This window comes from Falco punctatus, assembly GCF_963210335.1.
Source record: "Falco punctatus genome assembly, chromosome: 1".
Lineage (NCBI taxonomy): Eukaryota > Metazoa > Chordata > Aves > Falconiformes > Falconidae > Falco > Falco punctatus.
Window position 1 is genome coordinate 100,301,703 of NC_137580.1, and position 19,204 is coordinate 100,320,906.

The window sequence follows — 19,204 nt, forward strand, 5'->3', positions numbered from 1 at the left end:
AGACCTTTTTTGCCCATAAGACTTTTTTTATCCGTCAGGCATTTTACCCAATACACTTTTTACCAAGGAAAAGTTTTAGCCGTGAGACTTTTTATACCTGCTAGACTTACAACACCTGACACCTTTTTTACCCGTGAGAATGTTTTTACCCATGAGACTTTTTTACCCGTAAGACTTTTTACACTTGAGACCTTTTTTGCTCATAAGACTTTTCTTACCTGTCAGACCTTTTTTGCCCATGACACTTTTTTTACCTGTGAGAATTTTAGAACCTATGAGACTTTCTATAACTATGAGACTTTTTTTACCTGTGATACTTTTTTTAGCCATGAGACTTTTTTTAAACGATAGACCTTTTTTACCCCTGAGACACTTTTACACTTGAATCTTTTTACCCATGAGACTTTTTCACCCACGAGACTTTTCTTACCCGTCAGACCTTTTTTACTTGTCAGGCATTTTACCCAATACACTTTTTACCAAGGAAAAGTTTTAGCCGTGAGACTTTTTATACCTGTTAGACTTACAACACCTGACACCTTTTTTAGCCGTGAGAATTTTTTTACCCATGAGACTTTTTTTACCCATGAGCCTTTTTTACCCGTAAGACTTTTTACACTTGAGACCTTTTTTGCCCATAAGACTTTTCTTACCTGTGAGACCTTTTTTGCCCGAGAATTTTTTTACCTGTGAGATCTTTTACCTGTGAGACTTTTTTTACCCATGAGACTTTTTTACCCGTAAGACTTTTTACACTTGAGACCTTTTTTGCCCATAAGACTTTTCTTACCTGTGAGACCTTTTTTGCCCATGAGACTTTTTTTATCCGTCTAGACATTTTACTCAATAGACTGTTTACCAAGGAAAATTTTTATCCGTGAGACTTTTTATACCTGTTAGACTTACAACACCTGACACCTTTTTTAGCCGTGAGAATTTTTTTACCCATGAGACTTTTTTACCCGTAAGACTTTTTACACTTGAGACCTTTTTTGCTCATAAGACTTTTCTTACCTGTGAGACTTTTTTTACCCATAAGAGTTTTTTACCTGTGAGACTTTTTACACTTGAGACCTTTTTTGCTCATAAGACTTTTCTTACCTGTGAGACCTTTTTTGCCCATGACAATTTTTTTACCACTGAGAATTTTTACCTGTGAGACTTTTTTTACGCATGAGACTTTTCTTACCTGTGAGACCTTTTTTACCCATGAGACTTTTCTTACCTGTCAGACCTTTTTTACCCATGAGACTTTTTTACCCGTAAGACTTTTTACACTTGAGACCTTTTTTGCTCATAAGACTTTTCTTACCTGTGAGACCTTTTTTGCCCATGACAATTTTTTTACCACTGAGAATTTTTACCTGTGAGACTTTTTTTACGCATGAGACTTTTCTTACCTGTGAGACCTTTTTTGCCCATGAGACTTTTCTTACCTGTCAGACCTTTTTTGCCCATGAGACTTTTTTTATCCGTCTAGACATTTTACCCAATAGACTGTTTACCAAGGAAAAGTTTTATCCGTGAGACTTTTTATACCTGCTAGACTTACAACACCTGACACCTTTTTTACCCGTGAGAATGTTTTTACCCATGAGACTTTTTTACCCGTAAGACTTTTTACACTTGAGACCTTTTTTGCTCATAAGACTTTTCTTACCTCTCAGACCTTTTTTGCCCATGACACTTTTTTTACCTGTGAGAATTTTAGAACCTATGAGACTTTCTATAACTATGAGACTTTTTTTACCTGTGATACTTTTTTTAGCCATGAGACTTTTTTTAAACGATAGACCTTTTTTACCCCTGAGACACTTTTACACTTGAATCTTTTTACCCATGAGACTTTTTCACCCACGAGACTTTTTTTACCCGTCAGACCTTTTTTACTTGTCAGGCATTTTACCCAATACACTTTTTACCAAGGAAAAGTTTTAGCCGTGAGACTTTTTATACCTGTTAGACTTACAACACCTGACACCTTTTTTAGCCGTGAGAATTTTTTTACCCATGAGACTTTTTTTACCCATGAGACTTTTTTACCCGTAAGACTTTTTACACTTGAGACCTTTTTTGCTCATAAGACTTTTCTTACCTGTGAGACCTTTTTTGCCCGAGAATTTTTTTACCTGTGAGATCTTTTACCTGTGAGACTTTTTTTACCCATGAGACTTTTTTACCCGTAAGACTTTTTACACGTGAGACCTTTTTTGCCCATAAGACTTTTCTTACCTGTGAGACCTTTTTTGCCCATGAGACTTTTTTTATCCGTCTAGACATTTTACCCAATAGACTGTTTACCAAGGAAAATTTTTATCCGTGAGACTTTTTATACCTGTTAGACTTACAACACCTGACACCTTTTTTACCCATGAGAATTTTTTTACCCATGAGACTTTTTTACCCGTAAGACTTTTTACACTTGAGACCTTTTTTGCTCATAAGACTTTTCTTACCTGTGAGACTTTTTTTACCCATAAGAGTTTTTTACCTGTGAGACTTTTTACACTTGAGACCTTTTTTGCTCATAAGACTTTTCTTACCTGTGAGACCTTTTTTGCCCATGACAATTTTTTTACCACTGAGAATTTTTACCTGTGAGACTTTTTTTACGCATGAGACTTTTCTTACCTGTGAGACCTTTTTTGCCCATGAGACTTTTCTTACCTGTCAGACCTTTTTTACCCATGAGACTTTTTTACCCGTAAGACTTTTTACACTTGAGACCTTTTTCGCTCATAAGACTTTTCTTACCTGTGAGACCTTTTTTGCCCATGAGAATTTTTTTACCTGTGAGATTTTTTACCTGTGAGACTTTTTTTACGCATGAGACTTTTCTTACCTGTGAGACCTTTTTTACCCATAAGAGTTTTTTACCCGTAAGACTTTTTACACGTGAGACCTTTTTTGCCCATAAGACTTTTCTTACCTGTGAGACCTTTTTTGCCCATGAGAATTTTCTTACTTGTGAGAATTTTTACCTGTGAGACTTTTTTTACGCATGAGACTTTTCTTACCTGTCAGACCTTTTTTGCCCATGAGACTTTTCTTACCTGTCAGGCCTTTTTTACCCATGAGACTTTTTTTACCCATGAGACTTTTTTACCCGTAAGACATTTTACACTTGAGACCTTTTTTGCTCATAAGACTTTTCTTACCTGTGAGACCTTTTTTGCCCGAGAATTTTTTTACCTGTGAGATCTTTTACCTGTGAGACTTTTTTTACCCATGAGACTTTTTTACCCGTAAGACTTTTTACACGTGAGACCTTTTTTGCTCATAAGACTTTTCTTACCTGTGAGACCTTTTTTGCCCATGAGACTTTTTTTACCCGTCAGACATTTTACCCAATAGACTGTTTACCAAGGAAAATTTTTATCCGTGAGACTTTTTATACCTGTTAGACTTACAACACCTGACACCTTTTTTACCCATGAGAATTTTTTTACCCATGAGACTTTTTTACCCGTAAGACTTTTTACACTTGAGACCTTTTTTGCTCATAAGACTTTTCTTACCTGTGAGACTTTTTTTACCCATAAGAGTTTTTTACCTGTGAGACTTTTTACACTTGAGACCTTTTTTGCTCATAAGACTTTTCTTACCTGTGAGACCTTTTTTGCCCATGACAATTTTTTTACCATTGAGAATTTTTACCTGTGAGACTTTTTTTACGCATGAGACTTTTCTTAGCTGTGAGACCTTTTTTACCCATGAGACTTTTCTTACCTGTCAGACCTTTTTTACCCATGAGACTTTTTTACCCGTAAGACTTTTTACACTTGAGACCTTTTTTGCTCATAAGACTTTTCTTACCTGTGAGACCTTTTTTGCCCATGACAATTTTTTTACCACTGAGAATTTTTACCTGTGAGACTTTTTTTACGCATGAGACTTTTCTTACCTGTGAGACCTTTTTTGCCCATGAGACTTTTCTTACCTGTCAGACCTTTTTTGCCCATGAGACTTTTTTTATCCGTCTAGACATTTTACCCAATAGACTGTTTACCAAGGAAAAGTTTTATCCGTGAGACTTTTTATACCTGCTAGACTTACAACACCTGACACCTTTTTTACCCGTGAGAATGTTTTTACCCATGAGACTTTTTTACCCGTAAGACTTTTTACACTTGAGACCTTTTTTGCTCATAAGACTTTTCTTACCTCTCAGACCTTTTTTGCCCATGACACTTTTTTTACCTGTGAGAATTTTAGAACCTATGAGACTTTCTATAACTATGAGACTTTTTTTACCTGTGATACTTTTTTTAGCCATGAGACTTTTTTTAAACGATAGACCTTTTTTACCCCTGAGACACTTTTACACTTGAATCTTTTTACCCATGAGACTTTTTCACCCACGAGACTTTTTTTACCCGTCAGACCTTTTTTACTTGTCAGGCATTTTACCCAATACACTTTTTACCAAGGAAAAGTTTTAGCCGTGAGACTTTTTATACCTGTTAGACTTACAACACCTGACACCTTTTTTAGCCGTGAGAATTTTTTTACCCATGAGACTTTTTTTACCCATGAGACTTTTTTACCCGTAAGACTTTTTACACTTGAGACCTTTTTTGCTCATAAGACTTTTCTTACCTGTGAGACCTTTTTTGCCCGAGAATTTTTTTACCTGTGAGATCTTTTACCTGTGAGACTTTTTTTACCCATGAGACTTTTTTACCCGTAAGACTTTTTACACGTGAGACCTTTTTTGCCCATAAGACTTTTCTTACCTATGAGACCTTTTTTGCCCATGAGACTTTTTTTATCCGTCTAGACATTTTACCCAATAGACTGTTTACCAAGGAAAATTTTTATCCGTGAGACTTTTTATACCTGTTAGACTTACAACACCTGACACCTTTTTTACCCATGAGAATTTTTTTACCCATGAGACTTTTTTACCCGTAAGACTTTTTACACTTGAGACCTTTTTTGCTCATAAGACTTTTCTTACCTGTGAGACTTTTTTTACCCATAAGAGTTTTTTACCTGTGAGACTTTTTACACTTGAGACCTTTTTTGCTCATAAGACTTTTCTTACCTGTGAGACCTTTTTTGCCCATGACAATTTTTTTACCACTGAGAATTTTTACCTGTGAGACTTTTTTTACGCATGAGACTTTTCTTACCTGTGAGACCTTTTTTGCCCATGAGACTTTTCTTACCTGTCAGACCTTTTTTACCCATGAGACTTTTTTACCCGTAAGACTTTTTACACTTGAGACCTTTTTCGCTCATAAGACTTTTCTTACCTGTGAGACCTTTTTTGCCCATGAGAATTTTTTTACCTGTGAGATTTTTTACCTGTGAGACTTTTTTTACGCATGAGACTTTTCTTACCTGTGAGACCTTTTTTACCCATAAGAGTTTTTTACCCGTAAGACTTTTTACACGTGAGACCTTTTTTGCCCATAAGACTTTTCTTACCTGTGAGACCTTTTTTGCCCATGAGAATTTTCTTACTTGTGAGAATTTTTACCTGTGAGACTTTTTTTACGCATGAGACTTTTCTTACCTGTCAGACCTTTTTTGCCCATGAGACTTTTCTTACCTGTCAGACCTTTTTTACCCATGAGACTTTTTTTACCCATGAGACTTTTTTACCCGTAAGACATTTTACACTTGAGACCTTTTTTGCTCATAAGACTTTTCTTACCTGTGAGACCTTTTTTGCCCGAGAATTTTTTTACCTGTGAGATCTTTTACCTGTGAGACTTTTTTTACCCATGAGACTTTTTTACCCGTAAGACTTTTTACACGTGAGACCTTTTTTGCCCATAAGACTTTTCTTACCTGTGAGACCTTTTTTGCCCATGAGACTTTTTTTACCCGTCAGACATTTTACCCAATAGACTGTTTACCAAGGAAAATTTTTATCCGTGAGACTTTTTATACCTGTTAGACTTACAACACCTGACACCTTTTTTACCCAGGAGAATTTTTTTACCCATGAGACTTTTTTACCCGTAAGACTTTTTACACTTGAGACCTTTTTTGCTCATAAGACTTTTCTTACCTGTCAGACCTTTTTTACCCATGACACTTTTTTTACCTGTGAGAATTTTAGAACCTATGAGACTTTCTATAACTATGAGACTTTTTTTACCTGTGATACTTTTTTTAGCCATGAGACTTTTTTTAAACAATAGACCTTTTTTACCCCTGAGACACTTTTACACTTGAATCTTTTTACCCATGAGACTTTTTCACCCACGAGACTTTTTTTACCCGTCAGACCTTTTTTACTGGTCAGGCATTTTACCCAATACACTTTTTACCAAGGAAAAGTTTTAGCCGTGAGACTTTTTATACCTGTTAGACTTACAACACCTGACACCTTTTTTAGCCGTGAGAATTTTTTTACCCATGAGACTTTTTTTACCCATGAGACTTTTTTACCCGTAAGACTTTTTACACGTGAGACCTTTTTTGCCCATAAGACTTTTCTTACCTGTGAGACCTTTTTTGCCCATGAGAATTTTCTTACTTGTGAGAATTTTTACCTGTGAGACTTTTTTTACGCATGAGACTTTTCTTACCTGTCAGACCTTTTTTGCCCATGAGACTTTTCTTACCTGTCAGACCTTTTTTACCCATGAGACTTTTTTTACCCATGAGACTTTTTTACCCGTAAGACATTTTACACTTGAGACCTTTTTTGCTCATAAGACTTTTCTTACCTGTGAGACCTTTTTTGCCCGAGAATTTTTTTACCTGTGAGATCTTTTACCTGTGAGACTTTTTTTACCCATGAGACTTTTTTACCCGTAAGACTTTTTACACGTGAGACCTTTTTTGCCCATAAGACTTTTTACACTTGAGACCTTTTTTGCTCATAAGACTTTTCTTACCTGTGAGACTTTTTTTACCCATAAGAGTTTTTTACCTGTAAGACTTTTTACACGTGAGACCTTTTTTGCCCATAAGACTTTTCTTACCTGTGAGACCTTTTTTGCCCATGAGACTTTTTTTATCCGTCAGACATTTTACCCAATAGACTGTTTACCAAGGAAAATTTTTATCCGTGAGACTTTTTATACCTGTTAGACTTACAACACCTGACACCTTTTTTACCCGTGAGATTTTTTCTACCCATGAGACTTTTTTACCCGTAAGACTTTTTACACTTGAGACCTTTTTTGCTCATAAGACTTTTCTTACCTGTGAGACCTTTTTTGCCCATGAGAATTTTTTTACCACTGAGAATTTTTACCTGTGATACTTTTTTTACCCATAAGACTTTTCTTACCTGTGAGACCTTTTTTGCCCATGAGACTTTTCTTACCTGTGAGACCTTTTTTACCCATGAGACTTTTTTACCCGTAAGACTTTTTACACTTGAGACCTTTTTTGCTCATAAGACTTTTCTTACCTTTCAGACCTTTTTTGCCCATGAGAATTTTTTTACCTGTGAGATCTTTTACCTGTGAGACTTTTTTTACCCATGAGACTTTTTTACCCGTAAGACTTTTTACACGTGAGACCTTTTTTGCCCATAAGACTTTTCTTACCTGTGAGACCTTTTTTGCCCATGAGACTTTTTTTATCCGTCTAGACATTTTACCCAATAGACTGTTTACCAAGGAAAATTTTTATCCGTGAGACTTTTTATAACTGCTAGACTTACAACACCTGACACCTTTTTTACCCGTGAGAATGTTTTTACCCATGAGACTTTTTTACCCGTAAGACTTTTTACACTTGAGACCTTTTTTGCTCATAAGACTTTTCTTACCTGTCAGACCTTTTTTACCCATGACACTTTTTTTACCTGTGAGAATTTTAGAACCTATGAGACTTTCTATAACAATGAGACTTTTTTTACCTGTGATACTTTTTTTAGCCATGAGACTTTTTTTAAACGATAGACCTTTTTTACCCCTGAGACACTTTTACACTTGAATCTTTTTACCCATGAGACTTTTTCACCCACGAGACTTTTTTTACCCGTCAGACCTTTTTTACTGGTCAGGCATTTTACCCAATACACTTTTTACCAAGGAAAAGTTTTAGCCGTGCGACTTTTTATACCTGTTAGACTTACAACACCTGACACCTTTTTTAGCCGTGAGAATTTTTTTACCCATGAGACTTTTTTTACCCATGAGACTTTTTTACCCGTAAGACTTTTTACACGTGAGACCTTTTTTGCCCATAAGACTTTTCTTACCTGTGAGACCTTTTTTGCCCATGAGACTTTTTTTATCCGTCTAGACATTTTACCCAATAGACTGTTTACCAAGGAAAATTTTTATCCGTGAGACTTTTTATACCTGTTAGACTTACAACACCTGACACCTTTTTTACCCGTGAGATTTTTTCTACCCATGAGACTTTTTTACCCGTAAGACTTTTTAGTCACACTATGAGAACTGTCAGAATTTTAGAACCTATGAGACTTTCTATAACTATGAGACTTTTTTTACCTGTGATACTTTTTTTAGCCATGAGACTTTTTTTAAACGATAGACCTTTTTTACCCCTGAGACACTTTTACACTTGAATCTTTTTACCCATGAGACTTTTTCACCCACGAGACTTTTCTTACCCGTCAGACCTTTTTTACTTGTCAGGCATTTTACCCAATACACTTTTTACCAAGGAAAAGTTTTAGCCGTGAGACTTTTTATACCTGTTAGACTTACAACACCTGACACCTTTTTTAGCCGTGAGAATTTTTTTACCTATGAGACTTTTTTTACCCATGAGACTTTTTTACCCGTAAGACTTTTTACACTTGAGACCTTTTTTGCTCATAAGACTTTTCTTACCTGTGAGACCTTTTTTGCCCGAGAATTTTTTTACCTGTGAGATCTTTTACCTGTGAGACTTTTTTTACCCATGAGACTTTTTTACCCGTAAGACTTTTTACACGTGAGACCTTTTTTGCCCATGAGACTTTTCTTACCTGTCAGACCTTTTTTGCCCATGAGACTTTTTTTATCCGTCTAGACATTTTACCCAATAGACTGTTTACCAAGGAAAATTTTTATCCGTGAGACTTTTTATACCTGTTAGACTTACAAAACCTGACACCTTTTTTACCCATGAGAATTTTTTTACCCATGAGACTTTTTTACCCGTAAGACTTTTTACACTTGAGACCTTTTTTGCTCATAAGATTTTTCTTACCTGTGAGACCTTTTTTGCCCATGAGACTTTTCTTACCTGTCAGACCTTTTTTGCCCATGAGACTTTTTTTATCCGTCAGACATTTTACCCAATAGACTGTTTACCAAGGAAAATTTTTATCCGTGAGACTTTTTATACATGTTAGACTTACAACACCTGACACCTTTTTTAGCCGTGAGAATTTTTTTACCCATGAGACTTTTTTACCCGTAAGACTTTTTACACTTGAGACCTTTTTTGCTCATAAGACTTTTCTTACCTGTGAGACCTTTTTTGCCCGAGAATTTTCTTACTTGTGAGAATTTTTACCTGTGAGACTTTTTTTACCCATGAGACTTTTTTACCCGTAAGACTTTTTACACGTGAGACCTTTTTTGCCCATAAGACTTTTCTTACCTGTGAGACCTTTTTTGCCCATGAGACTTTTTTTATCCGTCTAGACATTTTACCCAATAGACTGTTTACCAAGGAAAATTTTTATCCGTGAGACTTTTTATACCTGTTAGACTTACAACACCTGACACCTTTTTTACCCATGAGAATTTTTTTACCCATGAGACTTTTTTACCCGTAAGACTTTTTACACTTGAGACCTTTTTTGCTCATAAGACTTTTCTTACCTGTCAGACCTTTTTTTACCCATAAGAGTTTTTTACCTGTAAGACTTTTTACACGTGAGACCCTTTTTGGCCATAAGACTTTTCTTACCTGTGAGACCTTTTTTGCCCATGACAATTTTTTTACCACTGAGAATTTTTACCTGTGAGACTTTTTTTACGCATGAGACTTTTCTTACCTGTGAGACCTTTTTTGCCCATGAGACTTTTCTTACCCGTCAGACATTTTACCCAATAGACTGTTTACCAAGGAAAATTTTTATCCGTGAGACTTTTTATACCTGCTAGACTTACAACACCTGACACCTTTTTTACCCGTGAGATTTTTTCTACCCATGAGACTTTTTTACCCGTAAGACTTTTTACACTTGAGACCTTTTTTGCTCATAAGACTTTTCTTACCTGTGAGACATTTTTTGCCCGAGAATTTTTTTACCTGTGAGATCTTTTACCTGTGAGACTTTTTTTACCCATGAGACTTTTTTACCCGTAAGACTTTTTACACGTGAGACCTTTTTTGCCCATGAGACTTTTCTTACCTGTCAGACCTTTTTTGCCCATGAGACTTTTTTTATCCGTCTAGACATTTTACCCAATAGACTGTTTACCAAGGAAAATTTTTATCCGTGAGACTTTTTATACCTGTTAGACTTACAACACCTGACACCTTTTTTACCCATGAGAATTTTTTTACCCATGAGACTTTTTTACCCGTAAGACTTTTTACACTTGAGACCTTTTTTGCTCACAAGACTTTTCTTACCTGTGAGACTTTTTTTACCCATAAGAGTTTTTTACCTGTAAGACTTTTTACACGTGAGACCTTTTTTGCCCATAAGACTTTTCTTACCTGTGAGACCTTTTTTGCCCATGACAATTTTTTTACCTGTGAGAATTTTTACCTGTGAGACTTTTTTTACGCATGAGACTTTTCTTACCTGTGAGACCTTTTTTGCCCATGAGACTTTTCTTACCTGTCAGACCTTTTTTGCCCATGAGAATTTTCTTACTTGTGAGAATTTTTACCTGTGAGACTTTTTTTATGCATGAGACTTTTCTTACCTGTGAGACCTTTTTTGCCCATGAGACTTTTCTTACCTGTGAGACCTTTTTTGCCCATGAGACTTTTTTTATCCGTCAGACATTTTACCCAATAGACTTTTTACCAAGGAAAATTTTTATCCGTGAGACTTTTTATACCTGCTAGACTTACAACACCTGACACCTTTTTTACCCGTGAGAATTTTTTTACCCATGAGACTTTTTTACCCGTAAGACTTTTTACACTTGAGACCTTTTTTGCTCATAAGACTTTTCTTACCTGTCAGACCTTTTTTGCCCATGAGACTTTTTTTACCTGTGAGAATTTTAGAACCTATGAGACTTTCTATAACTATGAGACTTTTTTTACCTGTGATACGTTTTTAGCCATGAGACTTTTTTTAAACGATAGACCTTTTTTACCCCTGAGACACTTTTACACTTGAATCTTTTTTCCCATGAGACTTTTTCACCCACGAGACTTTTCTTACCCGTCAGACCTTTTTTACTTGTCAGGCATTTTACCCAATACACTTTTCACCAAGGAAAAGTTTTAGCCGTGAGACTTTTTATACCTGTTAGACTTACAACACCTGACACCTTTTTTACCCATGAGAATTTTTTTACCTATGAGACTTTTTTTACCCATGAGACTTTTTTACCCGTAAGACTTTTTACACTTGAGACCTTTTTTGCTCATAAGACTTTTCTTACCTGTGAGACCTTTTTTGCCCGAGAATTTTTTTACCTGTGAGATCTTTTACCTGTGAGACTTTTTTTACCCATGAGACTTTTTTACCCGTAAGACTTTTTACACGTGAGACCTTTTTTGCCCATAAGACTTTTCTTACCTGTGAGACCTTTTTTGCCCATGAGACTTTTTTTATCCGTCTAGACATTTTACCCAATAGACTGTTTACCAAGGAGAATTTTTATCCGTGAGACTTTTTATACCTGTTAGACTTACAACACCTGACACCTTTTTTAGCCGTGAGAATTTTTTTACCCGTGAGACTTTTTTACCCGTAAGACTTTTTACACTTGAGACCTTTTTTGCTCATAAGACTTTTCTTACCTGTGAGACTTTTTTTACCCATAAGAGTTTTTTACCTGTAAGACTTTTTACACGTGAGACCTTTTTTGCCCATGAGACTTTTCTTACCTGTCAGACCTTTTTTGCCCATGAGACTTTTTTTATCCGTCTAGACATTTTACCCAATAGACTGTTTACCAAGGAAAATTTTTATCCGTGAGACTTTTTATACCTGCTAGACTTACAACACCTGACACCTTTTTTACCCGTGAGAATGTTTTTACCCATGAGACTTTTTTACCCGTAAGACTTTTTACACTTGAGACCTTTTTTGCTCATAAGACTTTTCTTACCTGTCAGACCTTTTTTTACCCATAAGAGTTTTTTACCTGTAAGACTTTTTACACGTGAGACCTTTTTTGCTCATAAGACTTTTCTTACCTGTGAGACCTTTTTTGCCCATGACAATTTTTTTACCTGTGAGAATTTTTACCTGTGAGACTTTTTTTACGCATGAGACTTTTCTTACCTGTGAGACCTTTTTTGCCCATTAGACTTTTCTTACCTGTCAGACCTTTTTTACCCATGAGACTTTTTTCCCGTAAGACTTTTTACACTGGAGACCTTTTTTGCTCATAAGACTTTTCTTACCTGTCAGACCTTTTTTTACCCATAAGAGTTTTTTACCTGTAAGACTTTTTACACGTGAGACCTTTTTTGCCCATAAGACTTTTCTTACCTGTGAGACCTTTTTTGCCCATGACAATTTTTTTACCACTGAGAATTTTTACCTGTGAGACTTTTTTTACGCATGAGACTTTTCTTACCTGTGAGACCTTTTTTGCCCATGAGACTTTTCTTACCTGTCAGACCTTTTTTACCCATGAGACTTTTTTACCCGTAAGACTTTTTACACGTGAGACCTTTTTTGCCCATAAGGCTTTTCTTACCTGTGAGACCTTTTTTGCCCATGACAATTTTTTTACCTGTGAGAATTTTTACCTGTGAGACTTTTTTTACGCATGAGACTTTTCTTACCTGTGAGACCTTTTTTGCCCATAAGACTTTTCTTACCTGTCAGACCTTTTTTGCCCATGAGACTTTTTTTATCCGTCAGACATTTTACCCAATAGACTTTTTACCAAGGAAAATTTTTATCCGTGAGACTTTTTATACCTGCTAGACTTACAACACCTGACACCATTTTTACCCGTGAGAATGTTTTTACCCATGAGACTTTTTTACCCGTAAGACTTTTTACACTTGAGACCTTTTTTGCTCATAAGACTTTTCTTACCTGTCAGACCTTTTTTGCCCATGACACTTTTTTTACCTGTGAGAATTTTAGAACCTATGAGACTTTCTATAACTATGAGACTTTTTTTACCTGTGATACTTTTTTTAGCCATGAGACTTTTTTTAAACGATAGACCTTTTTTACCCCTGAGACACTTTTGCACTTGAATCTTTTTACCCATGAGACTTTTTCACCCACGAGACTTTTTTTACCCGTCAGACCTTTTTTACTTGTCAGGCATTTTACCCAATACACTTTTTACCAAGGAAAAGTTTTAGCCGTGAGACTTTTTATACCTGTTAGACTTACAACACCTGACACCTTTTTTAGCCGTGAGAATTTTTTTACCCATGAGACTTTTTTACCCGTAAGACTTTTTACACTTGAGACCTTTTTTGCTCATAAAACTTTTCTTACCTGTTAGACCTTTTTTGCCCGAGAATTTTTTTACCTGTGAGAACTTTTACCTGCGAGACTTTTTTTACCCATGAGACTTTTTTACCCGTAAGACTTTTTACACGTGAGACCTTTTTTGCCCATAAGACTTTTCTTACCTGTGAGACCTTTTTTGCCCATGAGACTTTTTTTATCCGTCTAGACATTTTACCCAATAGACTGTTTACCAAGGAAAATTTTTATCCGTGAGACTTTTTATACCTGTTAGACTTACAACACCTGACACCTTTTTTACCCATGAGAATTTTTTTACCCATGAGACTTTTTTACCCGTAAGACTTTTTACACTTGAGACCTTTTTTGCTCACAAGACTTTTCTTACCTGTGAGACTTTTTTTACCCATAAGAGTTTTTTACCTGTAAGACTTTTTACACGTGAGACCTTTTTTGCCCATAAGACTTTTCTTACCTGTGAGACCTTTTTTGCCCATGACAATTTTTTTACCACTGAGAATTTTTACCTGTGAGACTTTTTTTACGCATGAGATTTTTCTTACCTGTGAGACCTTTTTTGCCCATGAGACTTTTCTTACCTGTCAGACCTTTTTTGCCCATGAGACTTTTTTTACCCGTCAGACATTTTACCCAATAGACTGTTTACCAAGGAAAATTTTTATCCGTGAGACTTTTTATACCTGCTAGACTTACAACACCTGACACCTTTTTTACCCATGAGACTTTTTTTACCCATGAGACTTTTTTATCCGTAAGACTTTTTACACTTGAGACCTTTTTTGCTCATAAGACTTTTCTTACCTGTGAGACCTTTTTTGCCCATGAGACTTTTCTTACCTGTGAGACCTTTTTTGCCCATGAGACTTTTTTTATCCGTCTAGACATTTTACCCAATAGACTGTTTACCAAGGAAAATTTTTATCCGTGAGACTTTTTATACCTGTTAGACTTACAACACCTGACACCTTTTTTACCCATGAGAATTTTTTTACCCATGAGACTTTTTTACCCGTAAGACTTTTTACACTTGAGACCTTTTTTGCTCACAAGACTTTTCTTACCTGTGAGACTTTTTTTACCCATAAGAGTTTTTTACCTGTAAGACTTTTTACACGTGAGACCTTTTTTGCCCATAAGACTTTTCTTACCTGTCAGACCTTTTTTGCCCATGAGACTTTTTTTACCCGTCAGACATTTTACCCAATAGACTGTTTACCAAGGAAAATTTTTATCCATGAGACTTTTTTTACCCATGAGACTTTTTTATCCGTAAGACTTTTTACACTTGAGACCTTTTTTGCTCATAAGACTTTTCTTACCTGTGAGACCTTTTTTGCCCATGAGACTTTTCTTACTTGTGAGAATTTTTACCTGTGAGACTTTTTTTACGCATGAGACTTTTCTTACCTGTGAGACCTTTTTTGCCCATGAGACTCTTCTTACCTGTCAGACCTTTTTTGCCCATGAGACTTTTTTTACCTGTGAGAATTTCAGAACCTATGAGACTTTCTGTAACTATGAGACTTTTTTTACCTGTGATACTTTTTTTAGCCATGAGATTTTTTTTAAACAAAAAACTTTTTTTACCCCTGAGACACTTTTACACTTTAATCTTTTTACCCATGAGACTTTTTCACCCACGAGACTTTTTTTACCCATCAGACCTTTTTTACTTGTCAGGCATTTTACCCAATACACTTTTTACCAAGGAAAAGTTTTAGCCGTGAGACTTTTTATACCTGTTAGACTTACAACACCTGACACCTTTTTTAGCCGTGAGAATTTTCTTACCCATGAGACTTTTTTTACCCATGAGACTTTTTTACCCGTAAGGCTTTTTACACTTGAGACCTTTTTTGCTCATAAGACTTTTCTTACCTGTGAGACCTTTTTTGCCCATGACAATTTTTTTACCTGTGAGAATTTTTACCTGTGAGACTTTTTTTACGCATGAGACTTTTCTTACCTGTGAGACCTTTTTTGCCCATGACAATTTTTTTACCTGTGAGAATTTTTACCTGTGAGACTTTTTTTACGCATGAGACTTTTCTTACCTGTGAGACCTTTTTTGCCCATGAGACTTTTCTTACCTGTCAGACCTTTTTTACCCATGAGACTTTTTTACCCGTAAGACTTTTTACACTGGAGACCTTTTTCGCTCATAAGACTTTTCTTACCTGTGAGACCTTTTTTGCCCATGAGAATTTTTTTACCTGTGAGATTTTTTACCTGTGAGACTTTTTTTACGCATGAGACTTTTCTTACCTGTGAGACCTTTTTTGCCCATGAGACTTTTCTTACCTGTCAGACCTTTTTTGCCCATGAGACTTTTTTTATCCGTCAGACATTTTACCCAATAGACTTTTTACCAAGGAAAATTTTTATCCGTGAGACTTTTTATACCTGCTAGACTTACAACACCTGACACCTTTTTTACCCGTGAGAATTTTTTTACCCATGAGACTTTTTTACCCGTAAGACTTTTTACACTTGAGACCTTTTTTGCTCATAAGACTTTTCTTACCTGTCAGACCTTTTTTGCCCATGACACTTTTTTTACCTGTGAGAATTTTAGAACCTATGAGACTTTCTATAACTATGAGACTTTTTTTACCTGTGATACTTTTTTTAGCCATGAGACTTTTTTTAAACGATAGACCTTTTTTACCCCTGAGACACTTTTACACTTGAATCTTTATACCCATGACACTTTTTCACCCACGAGACTTTTTTTACCCGTCAGACCTTTTTTACTTGTCAGGCATTTTACCCAATACACTTTTTACCAAGGAAAATTTTTAGCCGTGAGACTTTTTATACCTGTTAGACTTACAACACCTGACACCTTTTTTAGCCGTGAGAATTTTTTTACCCATGAGACTTTTTTTACCCATGAGACTTTTTACCCGTAAGACTTTTTACACGTGAGACCTTTTTTGCTCATAAGACTTTTCTTACCTGTGAGACATTTTTTGCCCGAGAATTTTTTTACCTGTGAGAACTTTTACCTGTGAGACTTTTTTTACCCATGAGACTTTTTTACCCGTAAGACTTTTTACACGTGAGACCTTTTTTGCCCATGAGACTTTTCTTACTTGTGAGAATTTTTACCTGTGAGACTTTTTTTACGCATGAGACTTTTCTTACCTGTGAGACCTTTTTTGCCCATGAGACTTTTCTTACCTGTCAGACCTTTTTTGCCCATGAGACTTTTCTTACCTGTGAGAATTTTAGAACCTATGAGACTTTCTGTAACTATGAGACTTTTTTTACCTGTGATACTTTTTTTAGCCATGAGATTTTTTTTAAACAAAAAACTTTTTTTACCCCTGAGACACTTTTACACTTGAATCTTTTTACCCATGAGACTTTTTCACCCACGAGACTTTTTTTACCCATCAGACCTTTTTTACTTGTCAGGCATTTTACCCAATACACTTTTTACCAAGGAAAAGTTTTAGCCGTGAGACTTTTTATACCTGTTAGACTTACAACACCTGACACCTTTTTTAGCCGTGAGAATTTTTTTACCCATGAGACTTTTTTTACCCATGAGACTTTTTTACCCGTAAGGCTTTTTACACTTGAGACCTTTTTTGCTCATAAGACTTTTCTTACCTGTGAGACCTTTTTTGCCCATGACAATTTTTTTACCTGTGAGAATTTTTACCTGTGAGACTTTTTTTACGCATGAGACTTTTCTTACCTGTGAGACCTTTTTTGCCCATGAGACTTTTCTTACCTGTCAGACCTTTTTTACCCATGAGACTTTTTTACCCGTAAGACTTTTTACACTGGAGACCTTTTTCGCTCATAAGACTTTTCTTACCTGTGAGACCTTTTTTGCCCATGAGAATTTTTTTACCTGTGAGATTTTTTACCTGTGAGACTTTTTTTACGCATGAGACTTTTCTTACCTGTGAGACCTTTTTTGCCCATGAGACTTTTCTTACCTATCAGACCTTTTTTGCCCATGAGACTTTTTTTATCCGTCAGACATTTTACCCAATAGACTTTTTACCAAGGAAAATTTTTATCCGTGAGACTTTTTATACCTGCTAGACTTACAACACCTGACACCTTTTTTACCCGTGAGAATTTTTTTACCCATGAGACTTTTTTACCCGTAAGACTTTTTACACTTGAGACCTTTTTTGCTCATAAGACTTTTCTTACCTGTCAGACCTTTTTTGCCCATGACACTTTTTTTACCTGTGAGAATTTTAGAACCTATGAGACTTTCTATAACTATGAGACTTTTTTTACCTGTGATACTTTTTTTAGCCATGAGACTTTTTTTAAACAATAGACCTTTTTTACCCCTGAGACACTTTTACACTTGAATCTTTATACCCATGACACTTTTTCACCCACGAGACTTTTTTTACCCGTCAGACCTTTTTTACTTGTCAGGCATTTTACCCAATACACTTTTTACCAAGGAAAAGTTTTAGCCGTGAGACTTTTTATACCTGTTAGACTTACAACACCTGACAACTTTTTTAGCCGTGAGAATTTTTTTACCCATGAGACTTTTTTACCCGTAAGACTTTTTACACTTGAGACCTTTTTTGCTCATAAGACTTTTCTTACCTGTGAGACCTTTTTTGCCCGAGAATTTTTTTACCTGTGAGAACTTTTACCTGTGAGACTTTTTTTACCCATGAGACTTTTTTACCCGTAAGACTTTTTACACGTGAGACCTTTTTTGCCCATGAGACTTTTCTTACTTGTGAGAATTTTTACCTGTGAGACTTTTTTTACGCATGAGACTTTTCTTACCTGTGAGACCTTTTTTGCCCATGAGACTTTTCTTACCTGTCAGAACTTTTTTGCCCATGAGACTTTTTTTACCTGTGAGAATTTTAGAACCTATGAGACTTTCTGTAACTATGAGACTTTTTTTACCTGTGATACTTTTTTTAGCCATGAGATTTTTTTTAAACAAAAAACTTTTTTTACCCCTGAGACACTTTTACACTTGAATCTTTTTACCCATGAGACTTTTTCACCCACGAGACTTTTTTTACCCATCAGACCTTTTTTACTTGTCAGGCATTTTACCCAATACACTTTTTACCAAGGAAAAGTTTTAGCCGTGAGACTTTTTATACCTGTTAGACTTACAACACCTGACACCTTTTTTAGCCGTGAGAATTTTTTTACCCATGAGACTTTTTTTACCCATGAGACTTTTTTACCCGTAAGGCTTTTTACACTTGAGACCTTTTTTGCTCATAAGACTTTTCTTACCTGTGAGACCTTTTTTGCCCATGACAATTTTTTTACCTGTGAGAATTTTTACCTGTGAGACTTTTTTTACGCATGAGACTTTTCTTACCTGTGAGACCTTTTTTGCCCATGAGACTTTTCTTACCTGTCAGACCTTTTTTACCCATGAGACTTTTTTACCCGTAAGACTTTTTACACTGGAGACCTTTTTCGCTCATAAGACTTTTCTTACCTGTGAGACCTTTTTTGCCCATGAGAATTTTTTTACCTGTGAGATTTTTTACCTGTGAGACTTTTTTTACGCATGAGACTTTTCTTACCTGTGAGACCTTTTTTGCCCATGAGACTTTTCTTACCTATCAGACCTTTTTTGCCCATGAGACTTTTTTTATCCGTCAGACATTTTACCCAATAGACTTTTTACCAAGGAAAATT

The 19,204-nt window shown here is 35.7% G+C and overlaps 1 long non-coding RNA gene across 1 annotated transcript in view; it reads right to left on the bottom strand.

The window, feature by feature from the left end:
- Positions 1-19,204, bottom strand: part of LOC308060186 — a 61,129-nt gene that overhangs the window by 35,135 nt on the left and 6,790 nt on the right. The window contains exon 2 of the long non-coding RNA XR_013926642.1: positions 12,868-12,893. This is a non-coding gene — a long non-coding RNA (uncharacterized lncRNA). The remainder of the gene's footprint in view (positions 1-12,867; positions 12,894-19,204) is intronic.